At 45.3% G+C, this 18,557-nt stretch overlaps 1 long non-coding RNA gene across 1 annotated transcript in view; it reads right to left on the bottom strand.

Annotated features, from left to right (window-relative positions):
• Positions 1–10,837: 10,837 nt before the first annotated feature.
• Positions 10,838–18,557, bottom strand: part of LOC129635545 (uncharacterized) — a 37,671-nt gene continuing 29,951 nt past the window's right edge. Inside the window, exon 3 of the long non-coding RNA XR_008706361.1 lies at positions 10,838–11,226. This is a non-coding gene — a long non-coding RNA (uncharacterized LOC129635545). The remainder of the gene's footprint in view (positions 11,227–18,557) is intronic.

Here is an 18,557-nt window from a genome sequence, read left to right as displayed (position 1 = left end):
GAAAGCAAGGGAACCTGTATGTCTGGCTGCCCGCTGCTATAGCAGGGGCCCAGTAGAGCCTTGCCTGAATTTCTTGTCTGGCCTCTAGTCAATTTCTACTGATTTAGGAGGCCAAGAACCCTGGTCAGTAACACTATCACACACTAAGAATAAAACTCAAAGTCCTCATCACAGCTGGCAAGGCTCCAACCTCATTTCTTAACACTCTCCCCTCAGCCTGGCCTCCTGACCGCTCTCCATACATGTCAAACATCCTTGGTGCTCCTTGCCTTTGCACTTCCTGCATGACTCATCATTCCAGGGATCCCTCCCCTTCCAGCAGGCTGACCCAGAGCTTGCGTATGTGGTAACTCAGCAAGTTTCCAGGGAAACGAAGGAAGCACAGAAGCCCCTCAAGGCCTAGGCCGGGGCCTGGTGCTGGGTCACATGGGCCACAGCAGGCTGCAGGGCAAGCCCGGGGTCAAGGCGTGGGGAAATACCCTCCACCTCTTGCTGGGAGAAGCTTCAAGATCACAAAGCAAAGAGGTGTGAATAGAGGGAGGGAGAGGAACTACAGCCATTTTTCAGTCCACCATATTTCCATCACTTTGCCGTACGGATCAGGCCTGGGAGAAATCTCCTAGGGGTGAGGGATGGACTTTTCTTAATATGCCTTCTTATGCCTTTTGGATTTTAAATCTATTCAAACAATTAATAAATAATTTCAACTAAGTCTTTTATAAGCTCTGTTTTAAATGTCCAGTAACGAAGGAGATGGAAACATTTAGCTAAAGAAAATATGGGGCTTCATGATCCCTGCACAAATTAAGATAAATAACCACACGCTTGCTGAGTCTGCATTTCTAGCAGTCCAGCTTGCTAACTTCTTTCTATTTTGATTCTTTCTATAAGTCTGCCTGTCCTACTACATAATGATCAAGTGTTCAGTCCAAGAAGAAGATAAAACAATTATAAATGTATATGCACCCAATATAGGAGCACCTGAATAGGTAAGGCAAATACTAGGAACCATAAATGGGAGAAATCCCGACAGTAACACAATAATAGTGGGGGACTTTAACACCCCATTTTATCAATGGACAGATCATCCTGACAGAAAATTAATAAGGAAACACAGGTTTTAAATGATACTTTAGACCAGCTGGACTTAATTGATATTTATGGAGCAGTCTAACCAAAAGCAACAGAGTATACATTCTTCTCAAGTATACACGGAACATTCTCCAGGATTGACCACATGTTGGGCCACAAGGCAAGCCTTGGTAAATTTAAGAAAACTGATATCATATCAAGCATCTTTTCTGATCACAATGCTATGAGATTAGAAATAAATTCTGCCTGTCCTTAAAGAATGAACTGGTTGAAGTGTCATTTTAGAGGGCTGGTGTCACGTGATGTTATGCAATGTGCTCTGAGGTCACCCCTTCATGGGTTCAAATCCTAGTTGTAACATTTCCTGTCTGGACTTTCAGGCAACTCACTCATCTTATTTAAGTATCGATTTTCTCTGTAAAATGCAGAGAGTATCATCTATTCTGCAGGGTTTGGGTAAGAATTAGAAGAAATAAATACAGAGTACCTAGAGAAATGTCTGGCACATTATAGATGAAACAAATGGCACTATTTAGAAAGTTGAAACTTGATTTTTCTTTTCACAAACCATTTCCTATGTTACTTTAAAAATAAAACTTTTGGGGAATTTCCGTGGTCGTCCAATGGTTACTGCTGCTGCTACTGCTAAGTCGTTTCAGTCATGTCCAACTCTGTGCGACCCCATAGACAGCAGCCCACCAGGCTCCCCCATCCCTGGGATTCTCAGGCAAGAACACTGGAGTGGGTTGTCATTTCCTTCTCCAATGCATGAAAGTGAAAAGTGAAAGTGAAGTCGCTCAGTCATGTCTAATTCTTGGCAACCCCATGGACTGCAGCCCACCAGGCTCCTCCGTCCATGGAATTTTCCAGGCAAGAGTACTGGAGTGGGTTGCCATTGCCTTCTCCGGGTCCAATGGTTAGGACTCAGCATTTTCATTGCTGTGGGCCCAGGTTCAATTTCTAGTTGAGGATTGAAAGATCTCACATTCTGACAGAATGTGGTCCACTGGAAAAGGGAATGGCAAACCTCTTCAGTATTCTTGCCTTGAGAACCCCATGAACAGTAGGAAAAGGCAAAAAGATAGGACACTGAAAGAGGAACTCCCCAGGTCAGTAGGTGCCCAATATACTACTGGAGATCAGTGGAGAAATAACTCCAGAAAGAACGAAAGGAAGGAGCCAAAGCAGAAACAACACCCAGTTGTGGATGTGACTGGTGATGGAAGTAAAGTCCAATGCTGTAAAGAGCAATATTGCATACGAACCTGGAATGTTAGGTCCATGAATCAAGGCAAATTGGAAGTGGTCCAACAAGAGATGGCAAGAGTGAACGTCAACATTCTAGGAATCAGTGAACTAAGATGGACTGGAATGGGTGAATTTAACACAGATGACCATTATATCTACTACTGTGGGCAGGAATCCCTTAGAAGAAAGGGAGTAGCCATCACAGTCAACAAAAAGAGTCTGAAATGCAGTACTTGGATGCAATCTCAAAAATGACAGAATGATCTCTGTTCGTTTCCAAGGCAAACCATTCAATATCACAGTAATCCAAGTCTATGCCCCAACCAGTAATGCTGAAGAAGCTGAAGTTGAACAGTTCTATGAAGACCTACAAGACCTTCTATAACTAACACCAAAAAAGATGTCCTTTTCATTAGAGGGGACTGGAATGCAAAAGTAGAAAGTCAAGAAACACCTGGAGTAACAGGCAAATTTGGCCTTGGACTACAGAATGAACCAGGGCAAAGGCTAATAGAGTTCTGCCAAGAGAACGCACTGGTCATAGCAAACACCCTCTTCCAGCAACACAAGAGAAGACTCTACACACGGACATCACCAGATGGTCGACACTGAAATCAGATTGATTATATTCTTTGCAGCCAAAGATGGAGAAGCTCTATAGAGTCAGCAAAAACAAGACCGGGAGCTGACTGTGGCTCAGATCATGAACTCCTTATGGCAAAATTCAGACTGAAATTGAAGAAAGTAGAGAAAACCACTAGACCATTCAGGTATGACCTAAATCAAATCCCTTATGACTATACAGTGGAAGTGAGAAATAGATTTAAGGGACTAGATCTGATAGAGTCCCTGATGAACTATGGATGGAGGTTCATGACATAGTACAGGAGACAGGAATCAAGACCACTGCCAAGAAAAAGAAATGCAAAAAAGCAAAATGGATGTCTGAGGAGGCCTTACAAATAGCTGTGAAAAGAAGAGAAGCAAAAAGCAAAGGAGAAAAGGAAAGATACACCCATTTGAATGCAGAGTTCCAAAGAATAGCAAGGAGAGATAAGAAAGCCTTCCTCAGCAATCAATGCAAAGAAATAGAGGAAAACAATAGAATGGGAAAGACTAGAGATCTCTTCAAGAAAATTAGAGATACCAAGGGAACATTTCATGCAAAGATGGGCTCAGTAAAGGACAGAAATGGTATGGACCTAACAGAAGCAGAAGATCTTAAGAAGAGGTGGCAAGAATACACAGAAGAACTGTACAAAAAAATCTTCATGACCCAGATAATCATGATGGTGTGATCACTCACCTGGAGCCAGACATTCTGGAATGTGAAGTCAAGTGGGCCTTAGGAAGCATCACTACGAACAAAGCTAGTGGAGGTGATGGAATTCCAGTTGAGCTCTTTCAAATCCTGAAAGATGATGCTGTGAAAGTGCTGCACTCAATATGCCAGCAAATTTGGAAAACTCAGCAGTGGCCACAGGACTGCAAAAGGTCAGTTTTCATTCTAATCCCAAAGAAAGGCAATGCCAAAGAATGCTCAAACTACCGCACAATTGCACTCATCTCACACACTAGTAAAGTAATGCCCAAAATTCTCCAAGCCAGGCTTCAGCAATATGGGAACCATGAACTTCCTGATGTTCAAGCTGGTTTTAGAAAAGGCAGAGGAACCAGAGATCAAATTGCCAACATCTGCTGGATCATGGAAAAAGCAAGAGAGTTCCAGAAAAACATCTATTTCTGCTTTATTGACTATGCCAAAGCCTTTGACTGTGTGGATCACAATAAATTGTGGAAAATTCTGAAAGAGATGGGAATACCAGACCACCTGACTTGCCTCTTGAGAAACCTATATGTAGGTCAAGAAGCACCAGTTAGAACTGGACATGGAACAACAGAATGGTTCCAAATCGGAAAAGGAGTCCATCAAGGCTGTATATTGTCCCTTGCTTATTTAACTTATATGCAGAGTAGTACATCATGAGAAACTCTGGGCTGGAAGAAACACAAGCTGGAATCAAGATTGCCAGGAGAAATATCAATAACCTCAGATATGCAGATGAAACCACCCCACGGCAGAAAGTGAAGAGGAATTAAAAAGCCTCTTGATGAAATTGAAAGAGGAGAGTGAAAAAGTTCGCTTAAAGCTCAACATTCAGAAAACTAAGATCATGGCATCCAGTCCCATCACCTCACGGCAAATAGATGGGGAAACAGTGGAAATAGTGGCTGACTTTATTTTTCTGGCCTCCAAAATCACTGCAGATGGTCATTGCAGCCATGAAATTAGTAGACGCTTGCTCCTTGGAAGGAAAGTTATGACCAACCTAGATAGCATATTGAAAAGCAGAGACATTACTTTGTCAACAAAGGTCCATTAGTCAAGGCTATGGTTTTTCCTGTGGTCATGTATGGATGTGAAAGTTGGACTATAAAGAAAGCTGAGCGCCAAAGAATTGATGCTTTTGAACCTGGTGTTGGAGAAGACTCTTGAGAGTCCCTTGGACTGCCAGGAGATCCAACCAGTCCATCCTAAAGGAGATCAGTCCTGAATATTCATTGGAAGGACTGATGCTAAAGCTGAAACTCCAATACTTTGGCCACTTCATGCGAAGAGTTGACTCACTGGAAAAGACCCTGATGCTGGGAAGGATTGAGGGCAGGACGAGAAAAGGACGACAGAGGATGAGATGGCTGGATGGCATCATTGACTGATGGACATGGGTCTGGGTGAACTCCAGGAGTTGGTGATGGACAGGGAGGCCTGGTGTGCTGCGGTTCAGGGGGTCGCAAAGAGTCGGACACGACTGAGAGACTGAACTGAACTGAACTGAAAGATCTCACAAGCCACACAGCTCAGCCAAAAGAAAGGTTAAAAAATAAATAAATAAACCTTTTCAATACAATGAATAAACAACAAGTTCTTACTATATAGCACAGAGAACTATATTCAATATCCTGTAGTAAACCATAATGGAAAAAAATATTTTTAAAAAGAATATATATAAAGATATATATGCTGTGTGCTAAGTTGCTTCAGTTGTGTCTAACCCTGTGCAACCCTATGGACTGCAGCCCGCCAGGCTCCTCTGTCTATGGGATTCTCCAGGCAAGAAAACTGGAGTGGGTGCCATTTCCTCTTCCAGGGGATCTTCCCAATCCATGGATCAAACCCATGTATCTTCGTCTAACCTGCATCGGCAGGCAGGTTCTTTACCACTAGTGCCACCTGGGAAGGTTATATAAATACATAATTGAATCACGTTGCTGTATAGCAGAAATTGACACAACATTATAAATCAACTATATTTAAGTTAATTTAATAAATAAGCACTTTTAGATCAGATAAGGCTTCCTACAGGAAGCCCTGGTAGTCAACCCTTTAAAAAGACATGGCAATCCTCTTATTGGCTATGATTTTCAAAACCCAGGTTTACTTATGGTAAACAATGCCAGTGTTAATCACTGTCACTCAGAAAGCAAATCTATCCTCCAATCCATAAACACACCATCAGAAGACATGGGGCATTAAACCCAGAGCTAGATGAGTCAGGCCTCCAGGAAGCCAGAGGTTGGAACTAGCCCAGAGAAAAGAAACCTCTTTTCGAATAAAGCATAGGGTTTGGAAAAATTAGACTCTAATTTAGAATTTAGATGGCTAATAAGAGAATGGTCTGATGCCATCTGCTCCAGGAGATGCTCTTGTAAACCCCAGAGAAACGTGGCTCAGTTCCACAAGATGCCTTCTGGGATTTGGAAGGATAACTGAGACGGATCAAGTGGATTATCAAGGCTTTAACTAGGCTGATTGCATCCTTGCCAGCTTAATCACAAAGGCACTTCTCTGGAAGGGAAGGGCTCCACCCTTGATAGGAGTTTAGAAACAGACGTGGTGGGCTCAAGGCTTCTGGGAAGCTAAAATGTGGTGCAGTTGCATGGAGTGCCTGCTGGGTGGCTGAAAACTGAAGACAATTGCCTTGAAAGGCAAGTTCCAGCTCACACTTGCTCACACATACAGATTTATGACCCAAACACCTGTCTGAGAGGCAAAATTTAATGTCTTTGACAAAGGAGGAGCATTTCTGAACTAGGGATTTACAACGACCAAGAAACAGCAGAAAGATACAGTCCTTTGCATCCATCTGAACAGTGCAGCAGTCTGAGAAATGATTATCACTGTGTTCCTTGAGGGCATTCATCAGAATTACAATGAGGAACTGGAAACTTCCACTGTGGAAAGGCTGGAGCTGGAGAAGTACTATTCCAGACTTCCAGGCTGTTCTCTCCTCCCAGTTAACCTGCCTCCCTGACTCGTCCCTACAGACCCTCTTTCCTGCATCCCACTCCCCCCAACATCAAAGGCTAACTCCCAGAATGATCAAAGCCAGGGACCAACTCACTTTTTCCAGAATATTTTAGACCTTCCAGACCATGAGTCTCTGTTGCAACAACCCAGCTCAGCCACTGCACTACATCAAAAGTAGCCGAGGACAATACGGCATAATTGTTCCAGCAACACTTTTATTTATGGGCCCGAAATTTGCATTTCATATCATTTTCATGTGTCATGAAATATTCTTATTTTAATTTTTCACCAACCATTTAAAAATGTCAAAACCATTCTCAATTCACTTGCCACACAGAAACAGGTTGGCAGGCAGCATTTAGCTCTGGGGCAGTAGTAGTCCTGAACCAATGGCGTCATACACACTGGGAAGTAAGTGACTGCACGAGTTGAAAGTAACACCTCCCCAATGGGGACTTGCATATAAAAGAATCAACAGAATCTATCCTTCCAATAACTAGGTATCGAACGTCTTCTAAGTGCCTAGAGCCATGCTGGACCCTGGAGATAGAGGGTGTTCCAAACAAGTCCTGATCCCTGAATTCCTACAGCTGACAGGTCAGCAGGGAATTTCTCTAACTGTATTTTGTGAAGACATAACTGAGCAGGATGAGAGGATATCTTAAAATGACTAGAAGGCTCCCCCAGATGCCAAATCCTTGAAGCCAAAGTCAACTTGTTACCGTGTCACAGCTCACTCTGCTCGCCACATGACAGGCCAGTGAATCTGAGAGACAAGATGTTGAAGCAAGGAATATGACCTTCTGCGGAAAGCTGGCTGATGGAGAAGATGGCAGACTCATGTCTCAAAGTAACCATCTTGTCGGGGTCTGGATGCCAGTTTCTTTTATAGAGTCGGAGAGAGAGAGGCAATGAAAAACTGAACTCAAAAGGCAGAATAGAGAAGGAGAGGCGGTGAAGAAGTAAATAGAAAAGGATGTTTTCAGTCTTGCAAAACATCTCCAGGAAGAGTCAGTCTTTAGAAGTGGTGTTTTAATCTCTATTTACAGGTAGACAGGGTCAGATTCTCTCTCTACAAGCTGAACAAAGGCACTTCAGCTTACAGTCAGGCTGAGGGGCAGGGTCCTCTGAGGCAGGCTATTATGTATGATTAATTGATGCTTTTGAACTGTGGTGTTGGAGAAGACTCCTGAGAGTCCCTTGGACTGCAAGGAGATCCAACCAGTCCATTCTGAAGGAGATCAGCCCTGGGATTTCTCTGGAAGGAATGATGCTAAAGCTGAAACTCCAGTACTTTGGCCACCTCATGCAAAGAGTTGACTCATTGAGAAAGACTCTGATGCTGGGAGGGATTAGGGGCAAGAGGAGAAGGGGACGACAGAGGATGAGATGGCTGGATGGCATCACTGACTCGATGGACGTGAGTCTGGGTGGACTTTGGGAGTTGGTGATGGACAGGGAGGCCTGGCGTGCTGCGATTCATGGGGTCGCAAGGAGTTGGACACGACTGAGCGACTGAACTGTCAACTGTCACAATAAAAAAAGCAAAGAAAAGCAAGTCAAAGGGAGAAGGAAATGGCAGCCCATTCCAGTATTCTTGCCTGGAAAAGTCTATGGACAGAGGAGCCTGGCGGGCTATAGTCCAAAGGGTTACGTGACTGAGCACGCATACATGAGGAGGGTGGAAGGAGACTGGTTGGTAGCAATAAACTGGTAGAACTAAAGAAAAAAGAAAAACAAGTCAAAGAAACAGCTTCCAACATGGAGTCAAAATTGACCAGGACACACAGCCCTGCCATTCCAGTTAGATCTTCTGGCCCCAGAACTCCCTGAGGAAGCTGCAACTGCTTTGTCCCTGGGAGAGTTGGATGCTTTTTGTTGGGGAGTTGGAGCGCAGGACAGAGGTGAGGGGACCAAGCCAGGGAAATCACTAAGTGATATTACAACTCCAACCACAGACCTGCAATGGGATTAACATCTGTTCCCAGGCAAATCTACCAACGATAATTCAGAACTTTACATTTTCTGGGCAATGAAACCCTTTCATGCCAAGCTTTTGAGAATTCTGTTGTTCTGTCTCCCCAGCCCGTGAGGGGCACAGAAACACAATCTGCACTTGCTTATTTTGTATCTAAGCAACTGTCAGATTCCATATCTAATAAGAAAGGGTATAATTATACCCTGATACTTTAATCAGTAGCAGATGCCTAAGTTTGTGAATCAAATGTAAGATTTTGAAGGACCTGGAAGCTCAATCATATGCAAACTTCAGGAGCCTGATGTTTAAGACTCGAAATCTTCCTCTTGGTCAGCAGGACACAAGATGTTCAGACAGTGGCCTTTACCAGATTTGGCCACAGTGAGGAAGCCTAGGGGCCCATTTGCATGCGATTTTCATGTCACTGAATATCACTGTGTAATAGAACAGACTTTCCCTAGCCGTTTTTCCAGCTATGGTTGGTAACATCTTTATTTTTTAATTCACCACTTCTTTCTATCCACAAAACCTATTCAAGAAATAAACCCTAAAAAAGGAGAGGTTCTCACCTTTTTTAGAATTCGAGAAGCCTACCATAAACTGCAATTGGATTATAGTTGGGACAGTATCACTTGGACGATATTTTTGAGTTTATCTATTACAGAAGATGTATTTCCTCAGGCCAAAAAAAAAAAGTCTTTAAGTTAACTAGCTTGGTTTATTTCCACACACTCCCCTCAGAATTCAAGATGAGTTCCTACAAATAAAAAAATAAAATAAAATTTTCTTCCTCGGCTCTGAAAGCACTACGTCTTATATCCAGGCCTTTGGAAAGGACAGAAATGATCAAACATGTCCTTGGAATTGCTAATACTGCTGCCTGCACACTTCTGCCTGGTAAATACAAAGCCCCTGAGGGCTGAAAAAATCATCACAATTCAAAAAAAAAGAGGAAGAGAGAAAGAGAAAGGGAAACTAATATAATAAAGGGGGAAAAAAGAAGAGGAGGAGGGAGACAGGAAGCCATTCTTCCCTACCTGTATCCACCGCTCACCATCACGGCACCTGGGCCATAAGTTGATCCATTAACTGGTAGAGACTGTGAGTCAGGCTCTTTGTTTGGCCTCAGTCTCCAGCACAGAGTGGGCCCTCATTTAAAGTTTGCCAAAAGAAACCAAATGGAACTCTCTGGGTCTCAGTTTTCCCATCTGAACATGACAGGACAGGGATAGGATGATCTCTAACATCCGTTCTGTAATTCTACAATCCTATTACCAGTAGGCTTGCAGACTTCTGCAGGGGTCAGTCTTCCAGCTAAGCCTACATCTTGGTTAGAGATAGAGGATAATTAGAAAAAGCCCCTAGACCCTGAACTTAAACCCTGAAATCTCTTAGAATAACGTGTTTCCACCCACCTGATTGAACTTCAAGATATTTTCAGATGGCACTCCCACCAAACAGTCAGGAAAACATGACTCTCTTGAATGGATTCCCAACAAAGTGTTCCAACCTTTGGGATCTACAGACCAAATAAATGAGAGTTCTTCTGGAACCAATCACTATAGGATTAAAAAAAAAAAAAAAAAAGGTAGGGTCTATACAGTATTCTCACAATCTGGGGAATTTCAGAAAACTTTCTTTTGCCCTTGTTTTCTTAGAAACCAAAGATGGACTCCAGTTCCTTGAACACGAGAGTCACAGATCTCCACCCTAGACTTTAGTTCCAGAGGATATGTGGAGGATGAAGAACCTTAGAAGCCAAAATAACTCAGCATATTCTTTTCTCCAGTCTGGATTCAGCCATATAGCTAGACACAGGAAAGAAGCAGATCTCTGCTGCCTTCAGAGGGTGTTAGAACATCTGGGCAGCGGGCGGGCCTGTCCTGCGAGCCCAGTGCATGATGGGAAAGGATGCTCTCAATCCCCACCGGCGGACTCTGACTAACCCGTGCTGCAGCCTGGCTACCACTGCCTCCCTGACCTCAGCGAGCAGAACGAAGCGGATTGGGAACTTTTTTCCACTCTTAATTCCCTTCGGCTTCACGGTACCCAGCTGCTGACATCCCTCCCCTGTGGGAAGATTGTGTGTTTAACATAGCTCGAGGCAAAAAAAGAAGCAATTACTCTTGCCCAAATCTCTCATTCCACAAAATAGCCTTTCCCAGACTGGCTGGTGAAGTTTCAGTTTCTTTAATATCATCCCAACAATCTCCTTTCACGACCCAACTGTGCTCAGCCACCCCCACCCACGCCTCTATCATTTCGTCTTGACCCTTGGCGTTGACAGCACGGCGCCCGTGTACAGCCAAAATCTGTCCATCCACTGCCACCTAGCGTCCGCAGGCCGTCAGATCCGCCCGACTCTGGCAGTCGTTGAGTGCATTTCCTTGAGCAATTTTGCTCATTCCCTTGATAAGAATATTAGGAGTGGGTTTGGCTTCGTCCACCACTCGCAGGGGAATTTCTGTCAGTGGGGACGCACAGCATGGGGCTTGTTGGTGTCACCGCTGTCTGAGGCTTCGTTCTGGAAGAAGCCCCTGGACATCTCTGGAGCAGGACTTCTCAGATTTTCAAATGCATTCCAATCACACAGGAGGGTCTGGGGAAAATGCAGATTCTGACATAGCAGGTCTGGAATGGGGCCTGAGACTCTGCACTGCTAACAAGCTTCTAGGTGATGCAGACGTGGTTGGTCCAGAGACCAGGCTGAATATCAAGCAGCTAGAGGGGCCAGAGGGACTCATCGATATTAATCATTAGCAGCTAAGTTGGTCCTCAGCTCTGTTTCTGAATTGCCCAGGCCTGCTGCACAAACACCCCCACCCTTGCCACAGTCCATGGAAACCCCTGCTCCAGGGCCATATGGGGGGTGGTCCTATACTTGACCTTGAAGTTTAAACCTGACTTTACCACTACAGTGTGGCCTTGGGGAAAGACGCTGACCCTGTCTCATCCTCAGTTTTCTCCTCTGCCAAATGAAGTCAGTGCTGTTTCTCAGAGAGAACGCGCAGAAACCAATCACTCGCCCCAGGGCGGGTGATGAGTGGCTCCATATTATGCAAGTTCATTGTCAGGAAGGCTCAAGTTCCCTCTCTGGCTGTCCCTGGACTGTTATTTGTGCTCTAAGAGATGATAAGTATTCAAATAGGTGCGGGCTTCCAGAGACCAAACAAGCAGACCCTAATATTAAAAAAAGCTGGGAGGTGGGAGAAGGGGTGTGAGAGGCAGGCGAGGTAATAACCGCTGCCGCCTTTTGATTTCTGCTAAAGCCTCTGGAAGCTGCTCTGTCAGCTGTGAATGGCCCTCCAGGGAAGGTGACAACTGATGGCCCAGCTCAGGGGCTGTCAGCGGGCCACGCACGTGCACCCCCTCCCCACCTTGCTACTTGGTGCTGGTGGCTTTTATTTCTGCACAGCCGGCCTTGTTCCCACCCTGCAGGCATGCATGGCACAGAAAAGCAGGCACCAAGCCCCTGGCCCTGGGGGCTTCGTGCCAAGGGCTGGAGGGGGGACAGCAGCAAGTGGGGAGTGGGTGTGCCAGGACAAAGGTGGGTGGCAGACAATCCTGCTCAGTCCCCAGGCTGAGGCCCCAAGGGACTGAGAGTGTGAAGAGTCAGGGACTGCACTTATTCAAGATGGTCGTTTAGAGACTTCCCTGGTAGGGTCCAGTGGTTGAGACTTCTCCTTCCTGTGCCAGGGGTGCGGGTTTAATCCTTGGTCAGGGAGCTAAGATATAACATGCCTGGTAACCCAAATAAAAAACATAAGACAGAAGCAATACTGTAACAAATTCAATAAAGACTTTAAAAATGGTCCAAATCAGGGACGTCCCTGACGGTCCAGTGGTTAACACTTCATGCTCCCAGTGCAGGAGGCATGGGTTCAATTCTTGTTCAGGGAAGATCCTCAATGCCAAGTGACCAAAAAGAAAAAAAAAAAAAAGATAAAAATGGTTCACATCAAAAAAAGCTTTTAAAAAAATGATGGTTGTTTTTGACCAGACTAACCTGATCAGAATTCCCACAGAAAGGAATATAAACCACAACCTTTGTTAAACCAAGAGTATTCCTAATTCCAGCTTCCTCATTTGGAGGCTTGAAAGTGTTTTCTGCCTAGTACATCCCTTTGTTATTGGAAGCCATAATCAGCACGAAAAAGAGCCACAAGTCAAAGCATTAGAAGCAGAGAGGTAACACATTTGCATTGCTTTGATTCTTCCCAAGGACTTTTCCATTCTATTTTTTTATATTTGAATGGCAATTCCAGATAAAATAATTTTTTTAAAAAAGGGTGACACGCTGTTTACAATAGCTAGGACATAGAAGCAACCTAGATGTCCATCAGCAGACGAATGGATAAGAAAGTCGTGGTAAATATACAAAAAGGAATATTACTGATGGCAACCTCATAACGCGGCCCTCTTGCATGGGACTCTCAGGGACTTCGGAGGACTGGAGCTCACAGAGTTTGGGTGCGTGGCCAGCCCTGACCAGGCTCCCAAGAGGCGGGCACCAGGCCAGGCGGGCCGGGTGCTAATAGAGTGGCTGTCCTGCTCTCATTTCTGAATTAAATGGCAACATTCAAATCCTCCAGCCAAACGCAGCTTCTGAAGCTGTGCTTCCCATAGGCCATGGCCAGGCCCGACACTCCTGGTGCTGGTCACACCGCCCGACCCGGGTCATGAGGCTCCGCAGGCCAGTGTCTCCACAGCGCTATCTTCTGTGGAAGGCACCTCTCACCTCCCCACCCTGCCCTTTCCCTTCTTCCTGCTGTTCTCATTAGCTCACGGGGGCTTTGCTTAAGGGGTTCTTGCCTTGGTCTGTCTCCCTGACATGCCCACTTTCCATGTAGATATGGGGGTGAAGACCTCTCTGCTTCTGTGTCAGCGTTTAGGGGTGGTGGATCAGGAGGGGCACGTGCCTGCTGGGTTGATGACTCTCAGAGCTTTGCCCGCCGCCTCTCTCTGGGGCCATACACCGAGGCCCAATCCTGCTAGAATGGACCTTCCAGGATGGCCAGCAGGTTCAGCAAGAGCTCCCCAAGCTGTCAGCAGCCAAGCAGAGACTGGGAAGAATGGAAATGACTCCCTAGTTCACAATTCATTTTGGAATTAAGACAATCTCCCTGAGATTCCGCTCCCAATAAGAAAACAAAGTGGACTCTCTTAGCCCTCAGACAGGCCAGCACCATATTAAAGCTGATGCCCATACAAAAAAAAAAAAACACCAAAAATAAAACAATGCTCAGTACTTAGTTCAGTTCAGTTCAGTCACTCAGGCATGTCCAACTCTGCAACCTCATGAACCGCAGCACGCCAGGTCTCCCTGTCCATCACCAACTCCCGGAGTCCACCCAAACTCATGTCCATCAAGTCGGTGATGCCATTCAACCATCTCATCCTCTGTCATCCCTTTCTCCTTCTGCCCTAAACCTTTCCCACCATTGGGGTCTTTTCCAATGAGTCAGCTCTTCACATCAGGTGGCCGAAGTATTGGAGTTTCAGCTTCAACATCAGTCCTTCCAACAAACACCCAGGACTGATCTCCTTTAGGATGGACTGTTTAGATCTCCTTGCAGTCCAAGGGACTCTCAAGAGTCTTCTCCAACACCACAGTTCAGCAGCATCAATTTTTTGGCGCTCAGCTTTCTTTATAGTCCAACTCTCACATCCATACATGACCACTGGAAAAACCATAGCCTTGACTAGATGGACCTTTGTTGACAAAGTAATGTCTCTGCTTTTTAATATGCTGTCTAGGTTGGAAATAACTTTCCTTCCAAGGAGTAAGCATCTTTTAATTTCATGGCTGCAATCACCATCTGCAGTGATTTTGGAGCCCCCCAAAATGGAGTCAGCCACTGTTTCCACTGTTTCCCCATCTATTTGCCATGAAGTACTTAGTAGATGCTAAATTAATTTGTGTGGAATGAATGAATGAATGAATTAGTGAGGTTGATTCAGGATCAAGCCTAAACCCTCAACTCCCATTGAGGAATCACAGAGTGCTCCCTGTGGGCAAAGTCTGGTACCTCGCACCACAAGGAAGTCAGTGAGCAAGAATGCACTGTCCCTGCTTCAAAACTCACACAGCTTTCCCTGGAAGACAAGTCACAGATGTCAGGAAAGTTAATAACAGAGGATTTCACCCTTTGTGACCTAGGGAGATTTTTCAGTCTCTAAGACAAAATCACTGTGTTATGGAATTAGCTATCCCTACTCACTGAAAAGTTCTCCAACCTCACCAAATAACACAATCCTCTTAATATGTGACTGGGGCCAGCTTACAGATATGACAGGACTGGTGCATCAGTCCAGCTGCCGAAACAGCACCAGGAAGATACATAGAAGTTCAGTGAATTGAGTTAAATGACTACTGTACAGCACAGGGAACTGTATCCAATATCTTGTAGTAACCTATAATGGAAAAGAGTCTGAGAAAGAATAGATACATAGATGTAACTGAATCACTTTGCTGTACATGTGAAACTAACACAATATTCTAAATCAGTAAAAGAAAATAAACTGGAATTTTAAATCATTATAAAAGATACATGGATGTGAGAGTTGGACCATAAAGAAGGCTTAGCACCAAAGAATTGATGCTTTTGAACTGTGGTGCTGGAGAAGACTCTTGAGAGTCCCTTGGACAGAAAAGACATCAAACCAGTCAATCCTAAAGGAAATCAACCCTGTATATACATTAGAAGGACTGATGCTGAAACTGAAGCTCCAATACTTTAGCCACCTGATGCAAAGAACTGACTCATTGGAAAAGACCCTGATGCTAGGAAAGATTGAGGGCAGAAGGTGAGGGGGACGACAGAGGATGGGATGGTTAGATGGCCTCACTGACTCAATGGACATGAGTTTTAAGAAAGTCTGGGAGATAATAAAAGACAATGAAGCCTGGTGTGCTTCAGTCCATGAGATTGCAAAGAGTCGGACACGACTGGGCAACTGAACAACAGCAACAGCAAAAGATACACCCTGAGCAGGTATGTTTAAAGTTACCCTGTGGCCGCTTTGTTGTTCTTTAGTCGGATCATAGAAAAAGCAAGGGAATTCCAGAAAAACATCTACTTCTGTGGCCTCTGCTGCTGCTGCTGCTAAGTCGCTTCAGTCGTGTCCGACTCTGTGCGACCCCATAGACGGCGGCCCACCAGGCTCCCCCGTCCCTGGGATTCTCCAAGCAAGAACACTGGAGTGGGTTGCCATTTCCTTCTCCAATGCGTGAAAATGAAAAGTGAAAGTGAAGTAGCTCAGTCGTGTCTGACTCTTAGCGACACCATGGACGGCAGCCCACCAGGCTCCTCCATCCATGGGATTTTCCAGGCAAGAGTACTGGAGTGCGGTGCCATTGCCTTCTCCATCTGTGGCCTCTAGAGAAGGTTATTACAAGAGAGTTGGAGGCAGCAGGGGTCACTTGGTGTCACTTCAAGCAGGACAGGTCAGAAAGGAAATACATTTGAGCCAGAGTCTCAGGTCACCGAGCCAACTTGAACACAGCCTACCAAGAGACCTGGGCTCCCTTGAAAATGGAGGGATTTTTCAGAAAGGGAAGGAACCCTCTCTCCCACTAAGGACATCACCACACTCCAGAACACCATGCTCTGGAAGTTTCCCTCAGAGGTCCCCTCTCTCTCGCAGGAGAACCGTGAGAATTTCAACACTTGGAGCACTCACGCCAAGCTTGGTTTCAGGGGAGCAGCCTTCATTCCCAGGCAGATTCCCTCTTGTCTTCGTATCTAAGAAGAGCTGAGCCTCAGGTGATGTCAGGACTGACTGACACATCCTGGCTGGGGGAGCAGGCCTGTCTTGTCACCCACTGTGTCATTTCCCTCCTTCATTCATAATTACTCTCACCTTCATCACCAGGCTCCAGGAGCTGCTGCCTGGCACGGCACTGCCATTCTGGAAGCCTCCAAATGTGCGCAGGTGTGGTGCTCAAGAGGAGGGGGAGGCAATTATCCCCTGAAATGCACAGCTACCAAAATAGCAAAGTGGTGAGTCACCGAGAACTGCCAGCCATGGGGATCATGACAGTGATGTCATCATAAAGAGAGGAAAATAGGAGGAAATACTCCCGAATCTATCTTCTTAAAAGAGGTGGAATATGAAATGGGGGTGAGAGGACAAGAAATTGCTCAAACAATGAGCATGACACTTCCTTCATTTCCTCCCTGCCCTTCTGCACCCCCTCCCAGCAAAGGGATCTTTGCTGCCCTGAGGGACAGTCTTGAAATGATTCATTCAGCACATTCTGAACACCTACTATGTGTGCAGATGAATCAAGTGAGTGTCTAAAAGTCTTTGCAAGGCACTCAAGTCTGACTTCAAAATGCTTACTCACAATCTCATCTCTTGACTGTTTTCATCTGCAACCCACCTGAGAAAGAACTGCCGCCTAAAAATCAATCCCATTCAACTCAGGTTTCCCAAGAGAACAGCCTCATCTGCCTCTCAGAAGAATCTGTTACATCTGGTATATAACAACTGCACAGAGCTGTAAGGGTAAGCCAGGGCTCCTTTCAAATCTAAGGATGATAAAGCTGGGTGCCCGCAGCTCTCTGAACCCTGGGGCAGGGGGTGGGGGGATACCGCTTCCACCCAGCTGCCCCCTCCTCAGGGGTCAAGACAGCAAAAGACAGAAGCTGTGACCACACTGCAGAGCCTTGTTACCAAGGAGGGTCCTTCCTAGGGAAGTTGTAGACCTTGAGATCATCAGCCTCTCTTGGGAACACCCTTAACAACCTTTGATTCCCTTATTAATTAATGACTTCAATCAATCGGACACATATTCCTTCTATATTGGTATGACTGGCATTTTTAGCATTTTGAAGATTATATATTTGACAAATTCAATAGTATTAGACAGTATTTACTTTTCAGTCTGCATTTGAACCCATTCACATGAAGGTTTGAGAATATTGCTTTTGTTTTTTTTCTTATTTTGGCCGCACCATATGGCATTTGGAGTCTTAGTTCCCCGACTGTGGATCAAACCTGCATTTGAAGTGTGGAATCTTAACCACTGGCCCACCAGGGAAGTCCAAGGATTCAGGAATATTTTTTGGTGGAGGAGGAGTTGGTGGGGATGCACCCAAAATGCATGACTGGGGGGTGGGGGGGACAGTAATTAACCATAGCAGCCATTCATGATAGTTTGAGATTCACTCATTAGGTGCTACCAAGCTCATTTTATTTACCATCATCCTTTAATTCCTTCCCTGGTGGCTCAGACAGTAAAGCATCTACCTACAATGCTGGAGACCTGGGTTCGATCCCTGGGTCAGGAAGATCCCCTGCAGAAGGAAATGACAACCCATTCCAGTACTCTTGCCTGGAAAATCCTGTGGGTGGAGGAGCCTGGTGGGCTACAGTGCATGGGGTTGCAAAGAGTTGGACACAACCGAGTGACATAACTTTTGAATTCCTTCCTACCCTCCAAAGATCTGGTTTTATCCTCTTTCACAAAAATATTTATTGTAAGGTCCTGCTCTCTTCTCACAGAGGAAAAAGGGGGGGAAAGGTATTATTTCCTACTCAGAGATTTATCAGAAGTTCTAGAAGACAAAATTAAACCTGAGATCAGTCAGAAACTCAAACAAAGAGAAGAACTAGATTGCACGGTTGAGGCCTGGAGGGAGCCCTGCTTCCCATCTGGGGATGGAGGGGACTCAACGGCCAGGAAGCCCCACCGAGGCCCCAGCCCTGGCCCTGAATCGATGCTCTGAGCTGTACGTTAGGTCCAGGGCTGGCACTCTGAGATACTGCCAATTTTCTTCAACTTGCTGTGATTCACGGTTCCTGATGTGTTTTCATGGTCTTTTCTCACCACCTTTCCCTCAGCAGTGATGTCAGTGATATAAATGACTAGCTGAGAATACTGATTTGAAATAAGCTAAGGATGGTCTCCATGGGTTGTCAAAG

The sequence above is a fragment of the Bubalus kerabau genome, chromosome 20, assembly GCF_029407905.1.
Source record: "Bubalus kerabau isolate K-KA32 ecotype Philippines breed swamp buffalo chromosome 20, PCC_UOA_SB_1v2, whole genome shotgun sequence".
In the NCBI taxonomy this organism is placed as follows: domain Eukaryota; kingdom Metazoa; phylum Chordata; class Mammalia; order Artiodactyla; family Bovidae; genus Bubalus; species Bubalus kerabau.
The sequence above is the reverse complement of the archived record's forward strand: the minus strand, read 5'-3'. Positions and strand labels throughout refer to the sequence as shown.